General features: G+C 37.9%; 1 non-coding gene across 1 annotated transcript; it reads left to right on the top strand.

Moving 5' to 3' along the window:
* The first annotated feature begins 6840 nt into the window (after positions 1-6840).
* On the top strand, positions 6841-6923 carry TRNAM-CAU (transfer RNA methionine (anticodon CAU)). The gene is given in 2 exon segments: positions 6841-6878; positions 6888-6923. It is a non-coding gene; the product is annotated as a tRNA-Met (tRNA).

The raw sequence follows: 6923 nt of genomic DNA, 5'->3' as shown, positions 1-6923 counted from the left end.
ATTGGCAAGATTTCAGCTTTGGATTATATAGTTGAGGTTATTTGATTTGGACCCATGATTCATCTATGGCGAAAATTTCCTACATGAGGATTGGGGACACAAATCAAATGCGTCCAATTGAAAACAACATACAACTTATTGTATAGTGGGACCAGATTTACTTAAAGCAAGGTGATAGAGTTACCACACCACCTAGTCATCCTCCTATTATAAACCTTTTGTATCCCAAACCAGGGGTCCATACTTAGAGAGAGAGGACCTACACCGTCCAATCAAAGGGTTGCCTCTTTAGGGGGTGCAGAGTTTTGTGCGGGTTGGGTTCAGGCCGGCTCAGATTCTGCTCAGATAAGCGTCGTCCCGACTCCATAACCTGAATAAGATAGTCCACTAACTGAGAAATGTCAACCCAGATCCGGTAGAGTTGGTCCAACTGTTTAAGCCTTGTTTGGGCTGAAAAGGGTAAACCTGGCTGAAACCCATTTGTGAATAGGAAAAAGGTATGTAGACCAATTAACGATTACCATAAAATAACCAACCAGAAGGGGTCATCGGGATAGGTCAGTCGGGTCAAGATCAAGGAAATAGCCTACCTTTTTCTGTTTCCCGCACAGCTCCAAAAAAATGATCTCTGATAATTCCAACAAAACATGTGATCTGTTGCATTAGTTTGAATGGCCATGAAAATTTGAGATGATGTAATTGATCGTACATCATAGATGCAGGTGGATGAACTCCGGTGGGTATGGCCCATAAATGAGTTGGGTTTACTAGTTGAGCTATGTAGTTTATGGTGTAGAGAATCAGTGGAGATTATCAACCAAAACTGTAGTCTCTGTAGGTAGAGATGAGAAGCCAGTTTCATTATATTGTCCTATTTGGGGCACATAGTTAATCTAGTAAAAAATCCAGTAATCTCTTTCTTTGAAATGTGAAGCCACAGATAAGCATGGACTTTTTGGGGAATGCTTGTCAAACATTCTCACATGACATCACGTTGCCAAACTTGTAATCATAGGTTTGCCTCCACAAACCTTTAAACAATTGGTGAAGACAGTTGGGATTATCCAATCAAAATTGATTATGAATCATCCACCAAGTCATCAGGCCGGGATTGAAAATCATGTGCATTCGAGGCCGGATCGCTTGGTGATGATTTTAGCAAAAAACCAGGGTGTTCCAACTGTATACATATGCCGATTTATATTATATCCATGAAATGATTCCACAATGAATCATTTTATTAATTAGAGCTTCGTAGTTTTTTTTAATTAAAATTAAAATTGAAGTGGTGTCAGGTGTGTGTGTGTGTGACTGACTAAAGGTGACCAACTGACAATTAATTTGTCCATAACCTCACTCATCACCCCCCATTAGAAATCTAATGGATCAAACGCCCAAACTCTTTGGGGGTGGGGAGGATTTTGCAAGGATTCTCATCAGATCATCAATGAGTCCATGACCCAACTCGGGAGATGGGATATATATGCAGCAAATTTGCATCTTTGTTATTTCCAAGCTGTAAAGTCTCCTATCAATAAGGAGTCGTGCGGTGCTTTTTTTTTCCCCTTTTTCTGCTGCAACCTGCAAAGAAGCAAATGATTCAATGAGTATGAGACCAACCACAGTTGTAGGTTAAGATTGGAGTGCAGGTAACTGATGGGCCCAGCAAGGATGCCAATCCAAAGGCAAATGCAGAAGTGATCAAGTGAAGTGATGACTGATTATACAACAACACAAGGCATAACAATAATAATTGTAATAGTGGTGAAGGTGAAGGTGATCATGTAGATGAAACCCACATGTGTAAATACAAGCATACGCGTCATTATCTTCTTAGCTTTCTTTGTTGACAGACAGACAGCGTTAGGGACGATGAGACAGCTATGGGGGACGGGGACCCCCCTAGTTTTATGACCCCCCTGCCTTCTGCCCTATCTGGGACACCGTGAACTGGCTGGCAGTCCTCTCCACGTGGGGTCGTATCACTCTTTGCGGGCAATGAGCTGGATTTCACATATTTCTTTCCCACGTCCGATCTCTCTCTCTATATATCTATCTTCCTCTACACTATGACCCCATTCTCTATTTCCATCATCCACCGATCAATCAGCATCCCTCCCGATTAACCTTTACTTTTTGAAAAAAGTAGGGAAACAAACGATGCAGATTTCTGAATTTCAGCCCCCCCCTATTACTAGTCCTGTCTCCCTTATAAATCACATCCTGTTCATGAATTTAACATCAATTCACGGTCAAGATGCATTCTTCCTGTATTTTGGGACTAATAAATTTTGACTTGGGCTAATTTGCATTTCTCCCTTTCTTTTACTCAATAAAATTGAAACTTTCCTTGTTCATCATTTTGTTGAAAGGATTCTGTGCAGTAGATCGGGATGCATTCAAATTCAATCTCTCAATATAGAAAATAGAAACCGTTTCTTGATAATAAGTTGTGCTAGAGCCTTAGAGCCCATTTGGTTACATGGATTGATAAAGCCAACCCATAGTCGAACCCCCAAACCATTTGGTTACATGGATTGCAAAATAAGCTGTGTGCATTGTGCATTTTAGCGAATAGAAGATTGTTGTGTCCCCCGCTTGAGCGCTCACCAGAACACTCGATTCGATGGTCGACTCATTAGTAGGGGAGGCAAGGATGACAGGACGGACCGGCTTGGCCGGACCCGGACCCTTAACCCGATGGCAACCATGTGCATGCTGGCTTTCAAGAGCCAAGAGGGCCCCCTTTTTCTCTTGACGGGTTGGAGGTTCGGTGCCTCTCTCTCTGCCATTGGAGCCACAGCCATAGCCACAGCCACAGCTAGCCCACGGGACATTGGCATCATAACTCACTGAAACACGACATCCAAACACTACATACAGTTGTTTTCTCACTGGGCCCGCCCGTATTTGTAAATTCCTTCTTCCTGTTTGGGTGAATAATAATGTTAATCTTCTTACTAGAATACAATTAACGCTCATGTATGTCCCAGACCACAACTCCGGGTATTGGATGGCAGCTCTGGGTTCTAGTATGACACAGACGGTTCAGACCCGGACCTGCCAAATAATTTGTTCTTGTTTGGGTATTTAGAAATTTTTACACAATATCATTGAGATGGAGCTAGCAATAAAACTTGTTGTTACATGAATTCAAAAGTAAAAGAAGAAAGAAAAGTAGATTTACGTTTACCATCTCCCACCTTATATGCATGTTCTATACTAAGTATTGAGTTTTATGTTTATGGACCCTAATTGAACCCAATAATAATGATCGGTTTCGAAAATTTGTGAAACTGGACCCTACTCAGTCATAGGGGATGGATGTGCCAAGCATCCGTGTAAGTGGTAAGTGGTAGGGTCCAGATGTAGTAGGCATGTTAGGTAAGCACAATGAGTGAGTACGTAATAGTTGTGTGATACATGTCCAAATTAATGTCTTTTATTCAAACATTTTTGTTCCGTTAGACAGAAATTATTTATTTTGTTATTTTTGTCAAAATAATTAAAAATAAAAAAAATGAAAAATGAAAACATAAATGAGTCTCAATTCCCAACACATATAGATTTTCTTTTTTCATTATTTTTTTTAATTATTTTGACAAAAATAACAAAATAATAGATCATTTGTATCTAACAGAACAAAAACATTTGAATAAAAGGCACATTAACTGGGACATGTATCACACAGCTATTAGCTCATTTATTGTGCTTAACTAACGTGCATACTACATCCGGACCTTAAGTGGTATGGTACCTCTTGTGACTCGTTTGTCAAATAAAGTTATCTAAGGTCTCAGTTACATATTGACCTTTGTTGTTCCTGCAAAGTCAAGTCGCATTCCAGTATATATATAAATCAATGGATGTGTCCTATAACTAAACTACAGACCAATTGCAACCTTAACTTTGATTTGAGAATTTTGTATGAAAAGTCTAAATATGGACCCAGAACCAGAAGATTAATTGGACATAGTTTTGATGATTTTGTATATATGCAGATGGAAGATGATCGAACAGAAGCAGAACAACAAAATGAAAGGTAGAGAATAAGCACTTGGGCGTGGGGGCCCATAACCATAAGGATATGGTCGGTAGTGGAGGCAACCGGCCGGCCAGAGTACAAAGCGTAGAGGTAGAGGCTAGAGCAGTTTGCACAATTCATCATTCCGGACAGATCACTACTACTACTACTATTGCTTGGACCACTTTCATTGGTGACAAAGTCAAATGAAACCGTAAAGCATTAACCACTTGATTGAAATTGAACATCAAAAAGCTTACGTGGCAAGAAAAGTCCGAATATTGGCATTGGGTAGCTAATTGAAACAACTCACCCATCAATAAAGCGTCCGTCACCCAATCCAAAACACGGCCCATTAATATGGGTTGACAAAACTAAACTGGACCTAGGCCCCCAGTGACCTCTAGTCATGATTCGGATCCTTGGCACAACCAACTTCCATGGTGACTGCCCTGTAAGTTGCAGTGAATATGAAAATGTTTTTACTATTCATGAGAGAATGTGTGTTCCAACTTCCAACTTCCAACTTTAAATTCAAAAAAAAAACAAACAAAAAGGATGGCCCTAGAATTTAACAATTATAGGATATATTTTAAGTTGGTGCAGACTCTAGATGCTACGCCAGTCCAGTGTGGGTGGTAGTGCCAGTTGTGGGTGGTACGAATCCATGTGCCGGGGGGAATCAACCCAGTTGGGAGTTGGGAATTGGGAGTGATTCCATTTCATTACATGATTACATGTTGGAGGTTGCATAAGTAGATCCATGTACAAGAAACAAAAGGTCAGACGATAATCGCCAAGATTGATTGCTTCTGATCCCTGAATTGTGTCGTCTCCTCCACCAGCCTTGCAATTGGCCTACCATCACTGAATTACAAAGCCCAATCTACTTGATGAGTTGGTGTGGGCCAAGCTGGACTGGAGCCTGGAGCCCCCCTTGCTTGGAAATTGGAATGCTGCTGCACCACCACTACTCTATTGAATTATAATTCCTCGGACTTGTTCAATTAATACCCAACTGTTCTTACATGTTATTAATTTAACTATCTTCCATTGTTTCTCCATGATCAACCACAAGATGAAAATGATCAATGTGTGAAGGAGATACAAGGAAAGAGAACAACACCAATTCCAGTATAGGAGGGAACGTTGTAAGAGCTCCATCTCTATTGCTTTTTTTTTTTTTTTTTTTGACAAAACTAGTTGAGGTTGGTTTAGAGAATCTGAGTCTACAACCTAGCTATACCTTACCACTTATGTTATTTGTGGGATTGCTATTGGAGCGTAAATTTGTAATGAAACAACCTTTGCCTTTCTATTTATGTTTCATGCAAAGTCAAATTATTCCTAAACCCATAAAGCAGAACCAACCTGTTTTTCAAATCAATCTAAATTGGAGACCGTAGATTCTTGCAAAGACAACTCATTCCAAGCTAAGCATGAATTGAAAAGGCAAATAAAAAATAAAACAGACAGGAAAGAAAAGATACCAGAAGTATAAAGGAAACAGCCACTAAAATCTGTAGATGACTCGTTTGTTCTCAAGCACCAATTCTCAATAACAAGAGTACACATGGTGCTGACAAGTGGCAAGTTCATTTGATATAAACCCTCGACTGGGACTCTGGGAGTGCTTATTTTTAGTCACTTATTAAAAATTAAAAGGCGTTTATTTTAAGCCGGAACCGCACCAAGCAATAAGTACTTAAATGGGTTTGGGACATAAGCCCAGATAGAGATAGGTGCTTTTTTCAAGAAATAAACCCGTTTTAAATAATCTCAAACTTTAACTTTTTCTCAAACACTTTTTGAAGCCCTTCTTGGTCCGACACATTTTTCAAAGTACCTATACTACCCCATTTGAAAGAAGTATTTTTTTCAGCAAACATTTATGAATACATATTAGGATAATCACTTAACCAAATAAGCACTCCCAAATGACCACAAAGCAGACTGAATTCTGTATATATGCTTCTTTAAGATAGAGAAGCTATAGCTAATAAATCTTCATTTTCTTATTAGTCTTATAAATGACATGTATACTGATATCTATGTCTATACTACTACTAAAAGTGTAAAATGTAAATGAGAGTGTGGAATTTTTATCTTACTAAAATACCCCAATTTATGAATTTGGCCCCTCTATAATATTATAAAGATAGAAATGTAATTTGAAGAACCACTTTTCCCATTCAAATCTCAAGTCTTATATTTAAATTATTAACATTCATTGAATCTTATTCTCCTCATTCAATTCCTTCTCATTAATTCTTCTATTTAGGATATTAACTCCATTCTTTCATTTAATCCTGTAATAATTAATCATATTAAAAAAAATAAGTGTGACAAAGAATAATTATTTTTATTAATAATAAAAATAAAATATAAATTTAAAACCAACCCAAAAAATGGAATTGTTTTCTGGAAGTCAATAATTCAACTTTTTGGATTAAATGTGTCAAGATTGATGCCATAAGTATATAATAGTAAAAATTAAAAAGATGAAAACACACAAAAGTATAAAAATACAAAAAAAAATAATGACTTGTAAAAGAATATTTTGGAAACATCTCTAATAATGTATATTTATCATATTAAACAAAAATAATTGTGAAAAATAAAAATAATTTTACAAATATAAAAATATAAAAAAAACGTAAAAAAAATTGAAGCATATTCATATCGTCATCATCAAAAATTGACATTACATGTGCACACTGCAGCAAGTTTAGAGGTTCCTACAAAATAAAATTTCGTAGCATTCGCTTTAAGGTTAAATAATAGTTATTATTTTCTGTAACAACGAAAGCATCGAAGGGGTGGTGGCGCAGTTGGCTAGCGCGTAGGTCTCATAGCTTGAGTGATCCTGAGGTCGAGAGTTCGAGCCTCTCTCACCCCA

Source organism: Nelumbo lutea, chromosome 5 (genome assembly GCF_056320005.1).
Source record: "Nelumbo lutea isolate HS-2025 chromosome 5, American lotus-T2T, whole genome shotgun sequence".
In the NCBI taxonomy this organism is placed as follows: Eukaryota; Viridiplantae; Streptophyta; class Magnoliopsida; order Proteales; family Nelumbonaceae; genus Nelumbo; species Nelumbo lutea.
Note: the sequence above shows the minus strand (reverse complement) of the source record. Positions and strands in the feature narration are given on the sequence as shown.